The sequence below is a fragment of the Dermacentor albipictus genome, chromosome 4 (assembly GCF_038994185.2).
Source record: "Dermacentor albipictus isolate Rhodes 1998 colony chromosome 4, USDA_Dalb.pri_finalv2, whole genome shotgun sequence".
NCBI classification, from domain to species: domain Eukaryota; kingdom Metazoa; phylum Arthropoda; class Arachnida; order Ixodida; family Ixodidae; genus Dermacentor; species Dermacentor albipictus.
In genome coordinates this window covers 58,774,564-58,792,307 of record NC_091824.1, presented here as the reverse complement: position 1 = coordinate 58,792,307, position 17,744 = coordinate 58,774,564, and the positions used below count along the sequence as shown (strand labels likewise).

The 17,744-nt window shown below is 49.5% G+C and overlaps 1 protein-coding gene and 1 long non-coding RNA gene across 5 annotated transcripts in view; one reads left to right on the top strand and one right to left on the bottom strand.

Annotated features, from left to right (window-relative positions):
• Window positions 1-17,744, top strand: part of LOC139059110 (uncharacterized) — a 201,710-nt gene that overhangs the window by 20,780 nt on the left and 163,186 nt on the right. For all 4 annotated transcript variants that reach the window (XM_070537014.1, XM_070537016.1, XM_070537015.1 and 1 more), the window contains exon 2: window positions 14,279-14,337. The gene's annotated coding sequence lies outside the window, so the exon portion shown is untranslated. The remainder of the gene's footprint in view (window positions 1-14,278; window positions 14,338-17,744) is intronic.
• LOC139059111 (uncharacterized) overlaps window positions 1-17,744 on the bottom strand; it is a 135,084-nt gene that overhangs the window by 1,443 nt on the left and 115,897 nt on the right. The window lies entirely within an intron of this gene.

The following is a 17,744-nucleotide window of genomic DNA, read 5'->3' as shown; positions in this document are numbered from 1 at the left end:
CAGAACGTCACTTACTTAACTCGTAAAAGTGAATGACTTATAATCACGTTCTCAACAGCTGGCACAGTATATGGTTTCAAAACACAAACATTAACCAGCAACTAGCCTCAAATAACTCGCACGTAGCGATTCCGTGCCGCTGCCAGTATACTGAAGTGTGTACCATACCACGTTGCGGAATCAACACAAAATTTTATGAACAAGTAGAAGTATACCGAGGTGAGCAAGATCACAGTATTGACGTCCCATTCTTGAAATGGCGGGCTGAGGAGTAGCGTCAATGCTAAACTTTGAAAGCTTCTTGCGAGAAAAGCCGATGAAATTTTAAACTCATGTTTTCAACATATTTTCTTTTTGAACGAGCATCTCCGTCTGACTTCACTCGGAAATAGTACAGTGTATACTGAAGAAAAAATTGTGCAATGCCAAGCACTTGAAAGGATGTATCCTGCGTCACTAGTACACCGCGTCGCTTTCAATGAACGGAAACAAAAAGATTAACTGATTATCGCGCAACGGTTGTTCTATATACTTCGCATGTGCTAATAATAAATAATGCTGGCGCAACAACAACACTAACACTCTCGTAAACTTTCGGCGGCTTATACTCTTCTAAATGCAATGAAGAAGACGACGCTCCCCTGCAATAACTTAGATAGCTATCTCTGACAGAAACAGACGTTTTTAAGGGAGGCTCATTTGTGAAGTAAAAGACGACAGACTTATTTATAACCTGCGCGAACAAAGCTCCCCTGTAAACAACATCCTTTCGCTTCGCTGTGTTACGGCTCCCTTATAAAGAAACTCGGAAACAACGAAAACGCCTCATCGCCCGTTTATAATAAATGAGCTGGCTGACATGACCACAGGTATCAGAGATGTCACGCGTGGGGCTCCCCTGCGCGGTTTCCTCTCTCCGAGCGGCAGAGCGTGACAGGCGTTTCCTAATCAGCGACGCTTATCTGATAACCAGACCACCAGCGCTGAATGCGTTTACCTCCTATACACTTCCGCAAGACTCCGGGTGAAGAAAAAAAAAGTGGAGGAAAGAAAAAAGGAAGATAAGTTACCAAACCGGAGCATGGAACGATATCTCATTACAACGCACATGGCGGGAGAAAACTCCAACGAACGAAAGAAAAAGATGGACGGGTGAGGGAACGGGACTTGTGTTTGCCCCCGTATCCTCCAGGAAATGTCAAGCAAGATTGCACCGGCAGGGATCCAGGAGCGCGCGACCCTCAAGGAAACGTGACTCGAATCCCCAGCGAGGCCGACGCGACACTGAACGACTTGTCGACAGCTCTAGATTGCCCGGACACGGCGTGCCAAACCAACTACCCCCCCCCCCCTTTTTTTTTTCGAGAGGTTGTGACCCGTCCGGAAGGTTGCAGGCCTCCTACGTACACAATCCCATGAAGAACACAACAGCGCGCAACTGTATACATATACAAGTCGGTGGTCAGTGCGCCATCTCTCATTCCCGATGGGAGCATGCGGTATACAGATTGCAATAAAAATTATCGAAGAAAACGCGTGTTTTTTTTTTTCTTGCGAAATGGGAATCTGATACGGTTGCCGCCTCACCCGCACGTGCTGCGCACGTTCACCGACAAATGGGTGAGGCGAAGAAAAAAAAACAGCCACAATAAAGAAAAAAAAAAACAAAGAGTTTGAAGTGCTTGGGCCACTTTATGTCGTGCCGGGACGCGAGTATATGCCAGCTCATGTGCTATGTATACCTAGCGGTAATCAGTTGGCATATATATACGCATACGCTGGCAATGATTTGTCAGGCTATTCTGCTCGAAACTTTCAGAATGAAATATTTGGCGCGTCATCTAAGTGAGCTTTCTGTCTGGGTGCCTATTTTACCCGCCGTGGTTGCTCAGTGGCTATGGTGTTGGGCTGCTGAACACGAGGTCGCGGGATCGAATCCCGGCCACGGCGGCCGCATTTCGATGGGGGCGAAATGCGAAAACACCCGTGTGCTTAGATTTAGGTGCACGTTAAAGAACCCCAGGTGGTCAAAATTTCCGGAGTCCTCCACTACGGCGTGCCTCATAATCAGAAAGTGGTTTTGGCACGTAAAACCCCAAATATTATTATTATTGGGTGCCTATTTTGTAACGATCAATTCATGTTACCGTTATTCGTCTCGTACCATCAGTCGCGTCGTTTGCCTGATCTAAATGATAACGAAGGCGTCCCAGCTGAATACTTACGATTCGGTTGCTGTTCAGATACAGCATATAATGTATAGCTAACGTTAGGCCGGCTGTTATAGGAAAAAAAAAAGAAGGAAAACACGGTGTGAGATACAATTATAGGACCTACTACGGTGTTCGGTCGTCAGACCTGTGACGCTTTATAATTGTGTCTGGCACCGTGTTCTTTTCTTCACTCTAATTTTCTTCTGAAAACTTGGCTAACGTCAGCTGGGACACAAGGCATACGCATAAACTACGACAGGGCGGTGTTCGCAAATGCATTCGTCTGTCTGGTCGTGTACGCATGCACGAAACTTGTTGCATCCGAGGGAGAGATGTTATCCCGAAAGGATGTTTTGAATACGAGATATGTTTTGAATTGAGAAGGTAAAGCGCACTGACGCAGGAAGACAGCAGAAAAGAAAATGCAGGCGTTATGAGTTCATCGCACGGCGGCGACAATCGCTTCTCGACCGCTCCGAGGCCAACGAACAAATGCTTCGATTTTCCGAAACAAAGGAGCAGAGAAGAAATGACTTTGAGAATGATTATGGAAGGCAAAGTTCGGTTGAAGAAACAAGAGGGTAAACTTTTCCCCTTTTATGGAAGAACAGAATAGCAGGGGAAAAAAAAGAAAAAGAAATCCGGAACGCGCGCCTGCGCCGGGCGGGCCACGCACGAAGAAAAGGCGATGCCTGCCGTCGACGGGCGACTATCGGGAAAGCCGGAGCCGCCATGAATCATTTCGCTGACATGGGGCCGCCATCTTGGAAACCAGCCGAGCGACGGCTGAGGGGATGGGAGAGGAGGAAAACGCCCGAGGCTGAGGGAGAGAAACACACAAACACAAAAGGAGGGGACGGAAACAGCGCTAGGGTGAAGCTTCGGCAGCAACACCAGAGAAGCGGTTGGGGAAAAAAAGAACTAAAAGGAGAGAAAAGAAACAGGATCGACGTGGACGGAATGAAAGAAACAGGAAGAAAACGCAGCGAAAACGGCAGAGTGGGGAAAGAAAGACAACGACGAAAAGAGAAAAAAAAAGGGGGCCGAAGCGAAAAGTGGGCGGAAATAGAAGGGACAGGGGTGGAGGCAAAAAAAAAGAGACGTACACTGTTGGAGCGCGGGGGGGGGGGGGGGGGCGAGGGGGGCAGGCGAACGAAGGAGGAAGACGAGTCGCTCCGACGCGGCGCTTCTTTTTGTGAGCTCGAATCGGGCTCGCCGCGAGCCTGCCTAGCGTGCGTGCGTGAGCCACCGAGCGGGCGAGCTATAGGAGGGCGGTGGGAGGAGGGGGGGGAGGCGAGACACTCCGTCGGAGCCCTCCCCTTTCGTGATCGCGAAACGAAACTTGCGCAGCCGAGTTCATGGAACATACGGGTGCGCCCGAGCTGACGCCGCCGCCGCCGCCAAAGAGCGCCAAAAATGCAGAGTGAAAACAAAGAGAAGCAAAGAACGGAGTTGGGGTGTAGTGAAGGGAGGGAGAGGGAAAGAAAGAAGGGGGGGGGGCGACAGACAAAACCAGTCCGCCTTCGGTATATGCCGCCGCTCGCGAATACGCTGGGTCGCTTTTCTCTTTTTCGCCGTGTTTCGTTCGTGCTCTCTCGGAGTTGCTTGCTTTTTTTACGGATCCCACCGAGCCTGTCTCGATCTTTCTCTTATTTTATGTTTTTTCTTCGCCGTTTGTGTTCGCTTTTGAGTTCGCCGCTATGCCGGTTGCTTTGGTTTTAGGATCTTCTCCGCTACACTTCCCCCACACCAACCAGACTGCGCTACCCCCTTCGAACTTCTTTTCTCTAGCCGCTTTCATATTTGGTACACTTCTCGTACATTTCTCCCGATTGTTTTCTCTTTTATTTGTTCTCCATTCTTCTCCGCTTTTCTAGAATTAGGATCGTACGCCGCAGAAAAAGCGAGAGGGGAGAAGGAGTGGTAGAAGGAGGGGTCGAAAAAGGGAGGACACCAGGCACAAGAGAGAGATAGACGGAGAAAAAAAAGAAAGAGTAAGAAAGGTGCCCCATCTCCAGCGCGTACACACGCACGCGCGCTCACCAGAGGAGGAACTGGTTTCCACGCGGCAGGCACGGGACTCTGGTGGGCGGCAATAGACCGAGCAGCGGCAAAGGCGCGTTTTTCTGACTGGGCATCACGTTCAGCGCTTGAAACGGCGGCGTGCCTGTCTGTCCGCCCGCCCCGTTTCTCCCGAAACGCTCTTGGGTGTGAAAGGAACGCGAGCGCGAAACGCTGAGCCCTTATTCCGGCTGCGGGATTCCCATTTTCTTAAATATTTTTTTTGTCATTTACTGGCGCAACTAAATAATGCCGACACCACGAGGTGGTGCTCTGGCTCCTCCTCTGTCACGCGATAAGTGTGTAATTATATGGGAGAACGTCGCAGAAGCAGAACTGCGTCATTAAACTGACACAAACACAAGAAACGCCAAAAGCACGAAATATCACCGCTGAGAAAAATATATCTCAAAACGTCGCAATCTCTACAACTTCTCATAACTCGGAATGGCACAACATGAAAAGAGATGACGTATGTCTAGTTCGAAAAGGGGCATACAGAAAGTACGATGTCGCTATCGCCGAACGAAACCATTACATTCACTTTCCCCGCAATATGAATGGGCTATCTCCAAGAACTTCAGCTATTTTCCTCCTTTCAACCATGCCTTACTGACGAACAAGTGCATTCAAAGCGCGCAAGAAAATACCGCTGAATTGTAACAAAAATCTCGATCAATAGTTAATTATGCGACTGAATCGACTCGTGCTTAAGCGAGTGGCTCGCATGGAGATTCGTAAACCAAAGCACATTTCCTCAGTAAGATTTGGCTTCCTTTAGGGCAGGGAATAGATGTCGCATATATGCACGGGGAAGGACATTGATGGCATCGCATCGCTTAGCTGCGGCACGGGGCATTTGAACGCTTTGCTGCACAGAAGAACACAATGCAGGAACACTGTTCCAATTCTTACTCTTAAAAAGTAGGTAAATAAGATATGTTCGCTCGAGCGTCGTGCACGAGCTTGTTTCGGCAATGCATGGCGGTGCATTTGAGCAAAATGTCGCATCGTGGATGCCTACAACCCCCGTCATTCCTGTATGCACGTGCAAACGACATGCGCGCCACGGTGACGCACTAAGGGCAAACTGTCATCTCCTCTGTAACTATATAGCGTAAATCACCGCGGAGCCAATTCTTTCTGCTATGTATACATATATGTTTGCCAACTATAGTGTTTCCCCTATAGCACTTTCTGTTCGAGGCCCAACGTGATTGCCGAATCACATGTGCCGCGCGAATACCTCAACTCAGTGAATAACTGGTCGGGATACCAGCTGTCTAGACCAGATGGACATACGAAATCGGTATGTACAACGCGTGCCTCGAGAAAAAAAGTTCCAGGATGTGATCTCGAGTTTCAAGCGGCGGCGCCGAAAGAGAGAGAGAGAGAAACGAAAAGCTAGAGGTAGGGAGGTTAACCAAGCACGCGCCCAGTTGGCTACCCTGCACTTGTGGAGGGGGAAAGGGAAAAAAGATAAGGCGTGAAAAGAAAAATGATAGAGTCAATCATTCACAGAGGCAGTCGCAGAGGAATCTCCGCTGCCACAAGCATTCGTACCATCCAGTGTCCACTAAGTGCAGAAGGGCTTTTGTGGCATTTTGCATGCAAGAATGCATAGGCCATGGTCCAATTATCTTTTATTCCGAGAGCGCTGTATTATCTGACAGGTTGAGTTTAGCTTGTAGAGTACGTCGATGAGTGTCACAGCGTGGGCAGTGACACAGAACGTGCGCTAGTCTCATCGCACCCGCACAAATTGCACGCCGCACTGTAGGCCATCCATATTTTGAATGAATAGGTATTGGTAAATGCGACACAGTAAGGTTGTTTCGCGACGGGACAGTCCAGATGGCAGGCGAGTTCGCATGTTAGTCGCGACCTAACTTAACGCGCAGATTTGGCCCGTTGCATGAGCGGCGCAGATTTTGTTGTGTACACCTTTGGCTTCGACGTCACTTGCGAGGTGACGATCGCTGTTTGGAGAGATTATTATTTTCGCGAACAGAGTGATATCGGCTTGACTGCAATAGCTTGGTAACAGGATATAATTCACGCAACCCACAACAACGTGATGATTTAACCACTCTACTTTCCCAGAGAAGAATTGAATGAGAAGAAGGAGACGAAGAAAATAAATGAAAACACCCATTCATGCGCATATTATACAGCAAGTTTCTGCACAACAAGCTAAGAGTCCTAAATATCCGTACTACTGATTTCCTACGATACGTGCAAACATGCCGTCTGCCTTGTATCAGAGTTCATGTTTCAAACGTCGACTATTTTTTGCGCCGTTCTCTGAATGCTGAAACATTGAAATAGCGAACAGAAAGCGTCCTTGTGTTCTAGGTTGAATGCTCATGCACGTAGCACGCCGTATACACATTGCCACGCAAAGCGTCTAGGCTTAAAAATAAGGACACCGGGCCATGCCTTCCTTCTCCCAGAAGGTCGAGCAGGGAGCGGCGGCGGCGGCCCGATGTGAATAAAGCGCTGAGCAATCCTTCAGTCAGTACACAGAACGTCGCGCTATACTCCAGTCTGGGAATCCACGGAACGGAGCTTATAGGAGGGCGGCGGGGAGACGAAAGCGAGAAATAAAGGGTTCGGAAGGGGGCAATCCGATTGCCTGGCTCGCGACACCAGTGGAAATTAAATGGTCTCTGGGTTTCGCTTTATACAACCCCGCTTTTCTTTCTTTCATTTTTTCGGTCTGGAAAACGAGCTGCGTGCAGCAGGGCACACAAAAATGCACCGACGGAGGGTGCGTGTTGCTCAGCCCAAAGCGAAACAAAAGGTAAGGAAGTAAAGAACTACACGCTTCAGCAGAAGGGGTGCCAAAAAAAAAAAGTAAATAAATCTCGTATACGGGGGGAGGGGGGGTCCGCACCAGCCCCGCCTTGCTCAACAATGCGTTCTCCTTTCTCGCTACATTTGTAAAGCGGGAGTCGGGGCTCGTTTGTCTTCATGAATTGCCTGATTTATCGCCGCATACACACTACGCTGGAGACTCCAGACGCGGAAACCCTTTCCCATTCGCGCGCGCTCTCCGCTCTTCGAAGTAGGACCGGTCGCTGGGAATGCTCAATCTGCAGTGCAAACCCTCCGCAAGCCTTGTACATGTGTGTGCGTGTAGCACTGTGCTCTCCGCACAGTCGGCCCAGGCCATTCTCACTCGAATTTGAAGGCGAGTGGAAGCTATATAAGAAGAACCAAAAAATTCCAGCGACTGAGAGAGGCTGCGAGATGCGAATATAGCACAGACTACACGCTCTTGAGAGTTCGGAGCTGCGAACGGGGGAATAGAGCGAAGGCGAATACGGATTACACCGCCCTTTGCGACCCGTCGTGGCAGGAGCATGCGTGCTTTAACCCTATGTAAGAACGGTTCCCCGGGAGTATATGTATAACCTTTCTCGGTTCATGGTCCCGTTGCGGAAGAGAGCTTTTTAAGAGAACCTCTGGGGAGCTCGTGTTGCGTGAGACGAGTCTCGAGTGTATCGGATGTTTCTGGTTTATTCTTATCTCACTCGGTCTTGTATTTGCTTTCTTTTGATTTACCTTTTTCTCACTTTTTTTTTTCGTGGCTCAAATATCATGGATTTCTGCTCAGAATATCTGATCTACTGTGGTGCGGTTAGGCTTTTACGGGCATTCCGACATCGCTTATGAAAGAAGCTGCCAAAAAAGTTGGGCATTGCAAGAACATTAAGGCACTTAGGGTTTGTGTTTTCATATAACATTTTCTTTTAAAGCGGCGCGGGAATGGCGCGCATTATAAAATAGTTATAGTGTCGCCACTGCACTCGGATATTACATACTAAAGCACGAAATAGCGATTCAGTAGGAAAATCTGTCTGTCACTAGACCGAAATCCATTATGTAAGATACAGAAAAAGTGACAAAAGGTGCAATAATCGGTTGTCGTTCGGCCTGCGTCTGGCAATAGACCTATGCATAGTCGTAACAGCGAAGGTTCCTTTCCGCATGCTGTGTGGGAGTGCCCACGCGCACTTAAGTTTATTCCAACACTGATAATGCAATGAGCACTATATAAGCTACAGAAACTAAGAATTAACCTAATCTTTGGAGTTTACGCAACTAAAATGTGAAAATGGTGCGAAATGTGCACATCATCATGATGATATTGACGAAGATCATGGAATGGTGCACGAAGCGTTTCACCCTTTAATGAATAGCCCCAAATCTGTACTTTGCCCCGCGGCAGGCGAGATTGAAAATTCATCGCTTGCATTCTTTTGCGTACGCAATGTACGATACATATGGTCTAACAGACTATAGATGACATTTTTTTATTTTTTTTTTTACCGAACTGTGTATTTCACTTGGAGTTCTACACTTGGCAGAACGTCACCATGCACTCCATCTGAAATCCTATTCACACGGGAAAAAGATATTCTTCGAAACGACGGTAGATGTGAATGAAACAAAAATAATTCTTACACTAAAAGTGGCAGCAAAGCGTAAGAGGCAAGCAAATGAAAAAAAAAAACAGTTAAGAAAGAAAAGCTTTGGGAATTCGGCGGCTGATAGCCATAATAATTTAATCCGCATTTTATGACTAATAACTTCTTTATGCAACATTTAGTTTGCCTTAAGTCAAACACGAGCATTAACGTTGGTTATGTGGCTGGTCGTTGTTTATGCCCAGTATCGTTGTACGCGCCGTGCGGCTATAAGTCGTTTGTACGGTATACGTGTGCGTTGAAGACAGTGAAGAAAGTATTGACACTATACAACGCGTTAAAAAAAAAAAAGAATGAGATGAAAGCACTTTCTGTCGAGAGGCGGGAAAAGGAGTTTCTACAAATGCGGCATTATAGCCGCGCCGAAAAACCGTTTCTCCTATCCCTTTCAATTCGCGCTCGCCAGAACACAAGCTTCTGTTTCAACTCCGCCACTCAAGCGCCGGGTCGTTTACAGTGGCGACGGCGAGCGCTGTGGCGAAAGCTAAGCCGCCATTCGCTGCCGCCTTTTCCTTTTTATCTTCCCACCTCGGCTGTCAGGCGGAATCTTATTCCGGCGTTTTTATGGCACAGAGTAACAATTACGAGCCCATAAATCGTCTGCGGCCGCCCGTGAGGACGTTTCACGCACGCGCGTCCCGCCGTTAAACCGCGAACGCTCGTTGGCTCTAATTTATGGTCGCCGCCGCGACCCCGCGCCGCCACGCGAGAAAAACGCGCCGCCGACGCCGAGCTACGCGAAACACAGCGCAGCCGCGCGCTCGTACGCACAACATATCCGCCGTCGGCGACAAACGCCGCATGCGCGTACTTGAAAGAGACGCTTCTGCGGAGACCTCTTCGCATGACGGGTGCCGCGGTATGTAATAAGCCTCCAAGCGGAAACCAATGTTGTTACGGTGACATCGTGGTTAATGTGCTTGCTATTTATTTAGGCCCGACCACACGGAGCACGGGATAAGCGTCTCGCTAAGCGTACCCATGAGCGTACGCGTCTCCGAGTCCCCACGCTTGTGAAGAAAGAAAGTGCGAGTAGTCGCAAGATATGCGCACAAGTAAGCGCTTCACTGGGCGTATAGCACAGTGCTGCTGTGGTCACCTTCGCGGGAAACGTTCGGTCTTCTTCTTCTTCTGTTTTTTTTTTTGGTTTGAGGAATTCGAGAAGAGCTTTATTCTTAAACTTGCGCAAAGGAGACCATCGCGATCGAGAAATCTGATGCCGATCGAGCCCGATTAGGCCGAAACTACCTCGCGCATTACAGCCGCATAAAATTTTTAACACTTGCCTGTTATGGCAGCGTTGGATGTTGCATTTCTCGCCATCTCAGACAACAAGCACGTAGTCACGTGCTTTATTTTTATCGTGCTTGCGAATCGCAAGCGCAGAAGCAGAGAGGGAGAGCCTCGACGGAGGCGACCAGTGGTTCATTATTGATAGCGCCCATCGTCAGTGCGCAACGCGGAACAAGCGCGGTGACTTCCGGAGTCTCAGCACGATTCCTAAACTATAACCTGTTTCCAAAGCCGCACCGGAAGTTTACATGCCGGTCACGTGACGACGTCGCGCAGACTGTCACTTCCGTCGCATACGCTCGCACTGACACCCATAAAGTCGAGCCCTGTCTGACGCTCGCGCGGACTGCATGCGCGTCTCCACTCTCGGGACGCGTATAGACGTCCAAGCGCGCATGGCATCGCTGACGCGCGACGCGTATACAGCCATGCGCGTACGATTAGCCGCGTGTAGTTCAGTTTTAATCGGTTCGGATAACTAAAGCGTGTTTTTCATATTTATTTTGCTTTTGTGCCTGTTCTGGGTTATCATGCCATAATTAATGCCTAATTTACTAATACAGCTTTACCCAATATTGCTGTTTAGTGCACGTCCCTTTCACGGCCAAACAAAAGCGGTGATAGCTTAAGGTTTGATCGACGTTCACATTCATGCCGGAAACTCCTTTCCTAACAACGAAAAATCTCCGAATTTCTTCCTGCTGCAATATGTCGAAACTGTCCTCGTCTTTGGCTCCGTTTATTCCATTCAGTTTGGGACTGTATGTGGGCTTTATTTACTTTCTTCCCAAACTACGCTGCAGATTTTCCAGATCTGTGCTGTTATTTATTATTTTACAATGTTTTTCGTATACGTAAAAAGGAGTCGCCACCACCATTATAGGCGAATAACTAATTTTGTTTTATTTTAAATTTAAAATAAAATTGGCAAGACAGAAGACACATGTTTACAAAGATCTTTTTACTCCGTCGTAGTCCCAGTTATACCGATGTACCGTTTTATTCCTCTACAGGGAGCCCACTCTAGTCTCCATGTCGTCATTTTCTTTCAGCAAGAAGTATACACGAGAAAGCACTTGAGTGGGTGTCCAGACATAAACAAAACGCGTGACGGAGATCGCCGGAGTCGCACGCATTGGCCTGCAATGCCAGAGTCGTATAAGCCCACGAAAGACTTGAAGAGATTAAATCGAAAGTTTGGCGGCGCTTAGGGAAGTAAAGCATAAACACTATTAAAGAAGGCAAAATGAAGGCTGTGGAAAAAGAGGGAAGCCGCTCTCCTGGCTGTGATTTCTTTCTCCTTTTTTTTTCTCTCTCTTTCTCGAAATCATTCTCTCGGCACCCGCTGCGTTCCCCCGAAGCCGCAAAACTGCGTTCCGCTCGCTGCAGCAGCGAAGGGGAGCGACGGGCAGAGCACCGCGGGGTCCTTATCGCGGTCAGGAGTAACGTAGTAAAAGAAATTAGTTGCGCTCTCTACATTTCTTTTTTCACCCCGGAGAAGAATGATTTCACCATCGAGAAGGGGGTATCTAAGAGAGAGGGAGGCGGAGGGGGTATTGGGGAAGCCCGGCGACGGTACTCGCATAACACAGCCTGCGATAGCAGTGGCGGCGAACGCGCGGCGGCGAGGGAGAGGGGAGTTCTCACGGGCGAGGGAAATAAATCGTACCAGCGAGGAGAAAGAATGAGGCGAGGAGGGAAGCGACAAAACGACGGCGATTTTTCATACAAATGGCCCCCGCCGCTCCAGGAGTACGGAAGGGAGAACTGCGCTCGGAGCTTTCTCTCTACACAGCTTGGCAAAGCAAGTAAGCGAGCGGTCGCTCGGGGTCTCCGCGGTTGCCGCGGAACTGTTAACGCCGCGGAAGAGAGAGTCTCTCTCTCTCCGAGCGGTTGAGGCTCTCGAGAGTTATAAATAGCGGCCGTTTAAGCAGCCCGCGCCGCGTGGTTCGGTTTATTACGCCAGTGTTGTGGCGTGTGTGTGTGCGGTGCTCCACGGCTCACTAACGCTTCTCCACCCTTCCCTCTATATGGATACACGCAGGCTATTACGCTTAGGCGAGAAAGGGAGAGGGAGGGGCCCTCTCTTCTTCTTCCGCGGTACGAGTGTTTACACACGTTTACATAGGACACGCACAATATACACGCACTCCGTCGCTCGCCGACGTAAGACCGGCGGCCCACGCACGTGAAGCCGTCGCTTCAGCTGCGGTGGTGCGAGAAAGCGTGCAACGTGTTTATGGAGGGGACCGCGACGTAATATCCGCGCAACGAGTCCGGGAGCGGAGGGGGCTTCCCCCGTCGGCGAGGCTTATACTGCATACGCACGCACAGATGCGAGCCGAGACGACCTTGCCCCGCCATTCCGGCGGGCCTTTCGCACTTTCGCTCGGCCGGCGCGCACGGTCCTGATAATAGTGCCATTACATTTCCATTCGAGTGCAGTTAACCCGGCGGAGCGGCGAATAACTGCGCTACCGCAGACGAGTCTATAGGCTCGTCTGGGCGGCGGACGAAGCGTGTCTACCGTGGGCGCGGCACGTCGGCGGGGGTCTTTTCCTCGACATTGTCGCCATAGCCGGCTGGTCGGGCTTTAAATTAATACGTCCACAGTCCCTGCCGACTTTACACGGTGTAGCGGGAAATAGGCTTCGAGCACTACGTGCTCGTCGATTCTTGCGCTAATCGGTGACGTTGAAGACCGGAAGTATAATACAGAAAGCGAGCCATTAAATTTGCTATTCTCTCCCGCTCGTTCCACCGAATGATTGGCGTTTACCTCTCCTGCGGGTATTTCCTCGTAAAAGGTCAAGTAAATATATTTTTATGCTTAAATCACTTTTTAAATACTGGCATAAGTGAAGCGTACACAATAAGAAGACGGCGTTCAGCGGTCCAACTACTGAACCTCTTCTTATTCCGTACGCTTTACTTACGTACGCATGGACTGCCGACACTTATAGTTATACCGGTAAATCTTGCGAGCCTGATTTATACGGTTCCTGAATCATCAGACATTGTGCATTACAACTTCGAGCGCGTTAAATCCGGTTGAAGTTCGCCGCTTTTCGCTCATTCGATGAACACACATGCGTATATATGGATGCCCTTATTCGCTATACCGTAAACCCTTCGCACCACAGCGCACACAACTTTGTTCGCAAACGTACAGCCTGTTTTGCGTTGCCAGCGTATACAGTCCTCAAGTACACACACGAGGCACGTGGGTAAGCGCGACTTCGTTCAGCGCCATCTCTTGGCAGCTGGCGCCCGTTGTTGCCTCCGGGGCGCGCGCCTTCTTCGCCGCCGCGGGAGGAAGACCGAACGGGTGTCGCTGTCCGCGGCATCAGGCACGCGCCGACTGCTCGGGCCGCGACGGCGGCGGACAGAAATGGGACCCAGCAGCCACACCGCGGTACTATTATTAAAGCGCGCACCCAACGAAGAGAGAAGCGACCGGCGCGCGGCCCCTCGGCGCGGAGCATTTGTCTTTCTTGGCCGCGCGGCGGTGCTCCCGTGTGTAGCGCTGTGCAGCGCGGCAAAGCGCGCTAATTGGGGGTATTAATCATTGTTTCGCGCCTAGCGCGGGCTTATAAGCCTCCCCCCTCTTCCCGTTCGCTGTTGCACCCCGAAGGCGGCCGGGGCGTCGCTTGGCCCCGCATAGCGAGCCCGCAGAAAAGCGGTGCGCGTGCCGGGAGTTGCGATCGCCGCGTCTTCCCGGAGGGCGCGAATCCTAATTGTCCGGTCTTGGAGCGTGCTGAGCATATCGGCCCCGCCGTGTAACGGCACCTCAGTCGGTGCGCCAGTGAACTTGAGTAATACTGCGCGTGACGACTATATAGTTGGTTGTATACGCCGCGAGCGCTGCTTTGATGGATGCGCGCGTCGCGTTCGTAGCACGCGCACAGCCACGCGCATGTACTACATGTATACACAGTATATGCGCCATCTCGGTGGCTGATGATGTGTGTACGTTCCTTGACCGCTCAAGCGTTCTCACGTGGTACCGCGGTCGTGTAGAAATTGCGCCGCAATGCGTCGTGTGCTGCTTCGTTTCTCTGCTTTCGTAATTCCGTTTTCACAATTATGCGCGCAATTTCATGTCACTCGTTATACTGTTAACGTTGTCAAAGTGTTGCGGCAAAGTCACGAGTTTTAATATATAGTTAGATGGAACCTATACATTTCTCACTAATTTCCTTCTCTTTCTTTTTTCAGTTCTTTTGCCCACGCAGTATAGGCGACGAAAGTGGAACACCTGCACAGATATTTAACAGGTAACGTAGAAGCACGGCCAGATAGGTATCTTCGTCCCCACCCCCCCCTCTCCCCCCCATTTCTCTGTTTTTGCACTAATCGAGCAACACTATACGATCTTGTGTTCTTCATTTATTCACTCGAAACTGAATACGCACTTTGGAAGTTATTACGACGAACAGTGATGCAACCGAGGTACCGAAGCAAACATGCACATGGCCTGTCCGGGCCTTCAGCATCGCGCAGGCCATCTCAGAGGTGTTTTAACGCGACAGCGTTAAGGGCCCTGTGTCACAGAAAATCCTGCGTCGGCGGCAGAGATTATTGTTATTATTTCTTTTGAAAACATATGTACAATTGACACGAAAGGCGAAGCGGGGAGCAGCCCGGCAACCGCCACCGAAAGAGGCACAACGCCTGCCTATACACCTTCAGAAAGGAGGAGACAGCAGCATAGAAATGGAAGACAGGAAGGAGCTGAGGAAAGAAAGAGCAAGATGAAAAATGTAAAAGAACTAAACAGAACCCACAGTACAGGCAAAACAATCCTCCCGAACCACGCACGGGGCCCCAACCACGCAAGCCCTCTGCGTGTCAAGAGGCGTTTGAAATAATTGAATTTCTCTTAGTAAAATACGTCAGAAAATTCGTGCAAAGTACGACTCACACACAACCTACAGACATTATAGCGTCGGATTGTAATTTGAATACACGTGAAAACATAATTCTTTTACGCGGAAACTCAAACACAAGCCCCTTTTCCAGCATGCCGTTTGATGCCTGTCTTAGTAGGAGCGGCGCAGGCCGCTCGGTTCCTTGCAACACCATAAGAAAAAAAAAAACGAAAAAAAGAAATCTCGCCTCCGTGCAAGCCGTTGGCCGCCAGCGTTTCCAGGAAAACATTATGTTTACATAAGCTGCAGTTGCAGGGAAGTGTGAGAGGCAGTAAGGGATCTTCGAATGCTATTGCGTTTCACTCTTAAAGGCGAAGCTTAAGCGTGCCCCAAAACCTTTTTTTAGACATCATGGACACCCAATAACTACTTAACTCGTGGCATTTAATCACAAATAGAAGATTTGAGAGAACACCGGCACGTGTAAGACAAACGGCCTGTCTGCAGTGTGGATGGAGCATTAGAATACATGGCACTGGGTGCCAATTGAATATATTATAAGAACGACAGTTACTAAATGCAATAAATATAAGGTAGCGGGGAATAAGCTCCATCTTAACTATCAGGGAACATGGTTGCAAGACTTATACGGCTGTACTCGGGAAAGCATGTGGACAAAAAAAAATATATATATATAGGAAGGAGACCAACACACCTGCAGCAAAAGTGATACCTATATATATGACGTAAATGTCGCCTGCTATATGTACGCTTCATGTAGCACAAAAACTGTAGTTGTGGACTCCCATAAAAAAACAACAAACTTCAAACGTCGCGGTTACCGTGCACTGTAAAATAATTTACACCGTTAAATGTGAAAAAGGGTGTAAACGTGTCTACCTCACACCCTTATGGTCTGGCTTATACACATTCGACACATTTACACCCTTTCTCACTTTTAAGGGTGCAAATTATTTTACAGCGCCATTACTTGACGATATAGCTGAATGCCTGTTGCGAGCGCTCTGGTACCCTGGAATTACGTTCTAGTTCTTTGACTGATGACGGACGACCGCCAACGGTCGCTTATATGCCCGGCCCATTCTCACGTGTATAGGAGGGCCTACGGATGCGAGGGGCCTTCCTTTATATATGTATATAAAAAAACATAGCACAGGAAAATGCGGTCGACAGTATATACGTGTATACCACTCCAATGCACTCGATACTCGCGTAGCGTGCGCGCGCATGCGCTGAAAACGCGCGCGAATGTGTAGCCTCGGCAAAGCAACGCCAAGCCAGCGAGCGGCAGTCGGAGCCGCACGAGGCCCTCCTACTGCGCGCGCGCAGTCCGGCCGCCGCTCCGTTTCTGAGTTCGTGGAGCGCGCCGCCGCTGCCACGCGGGCCTCCTTCCAGCAGCCCTCCCCTCCCCCCCCCTCGCCTTTTTTTTCGCAATGGGAGCGGTCCTCTACCCGCGAGGACGTTAATTAATGGCGCCGACCGCAGTTACCCATTTGTCTCCCATCGGCAATTCGTCTTTGCGCGCAACGGTCTTTGGCGGCGGCCGCGGCAGGTCTCTGTTCGCCGCCGCCGCCGCCTGTGCTTTGTGCAAGAGCCGAGCGAGCGAGCGCGCGTGAACGTGGCTGGTGCACGCACACTTCTCTGTCTTCTCTGTGTGTATATACCTGCCTCTGCGGTCTTGGGAGAGGTCGTCGTCCAGTCGACCTGATGGGGGCGCACCCCACCCAACTCTACCCTAGCCTGCAGCTCCTTCTCCGCGAGTCCCTGTGCCCCTGCTTCCCTGCGCGAAGTTCGCGGGGCGGCTACGGTAAAATCCCGAGAAAGGTTCTTCGCCTGCATCACTGAGCACGTTAAGGGGTGTGATATTGAGTTTCGGCGCTTTTATAGGATCTAGAAATGTGCGCATTCTCTAGGTATGTTGTTAGCGTTATACGTATGTACATAGAGAGCCGTATATATATAAAAAAAAAATGGGACGCAACAGAGCACAATGAGGGTAGACAGGAATGTTCGTTGCTGTAGGCGGACCTATATAGCCTCGTAAACGTTGCCGACAATTCCTCCGCCGAAGCGCCACTTATCGAGTGCGGTATATGGTCTCAGGCCTGTCTCATTTCATCTGGTAACACAACCACATCTGGTAACGCAAGGGAGTTACTAATGGCGAGGATCAATTTGAACAGGCGCGAGCAACACTATTCTACGAGAGACACCAGAGGGCCCACTAAGACAGGGTATACACGGTGAAATACATTGTCTGAAGTTATGATAGATCTGCTCTCTAGTTGTTTTATCCGAATACCGCAACAAATATCCTGCCTATAACTGGTAACACGAAGAAGGAGAGGGACTGCTAACGTACTTCAGGTGACAAGGGGCCTGTCAATATATGACGATCACACAGAGAAATTTTGAGCAAAATATCAGTCGATGAGGCGTGACTGTCGCAAAATGGGAGTTTATTTTCTGTCGAATAGGAACGTATATATATGTAAACAAGAACAGCAGCGCTAATGACGTACTCTAGGGGCACTGTGCACAACAAGAAGCTCGCAGAATCTTTTACTGGAACCACCGAGGTGCATGAACCAAATGGGAATGGCATTGTGCAGCTGCGGCGTAATCTTAATGCACGCTTCTGTATTATACACAGAAGAGCAATGAAACATTATGACTTGTGAAACAAGTTCTTCTCAAATACAACGTCAACATTGTACGTATAGCTTACTCACTTCACATGGCATCAAACACTCATTCCACGGGATTGCGTCACCAGCTTGTTACTCGACATA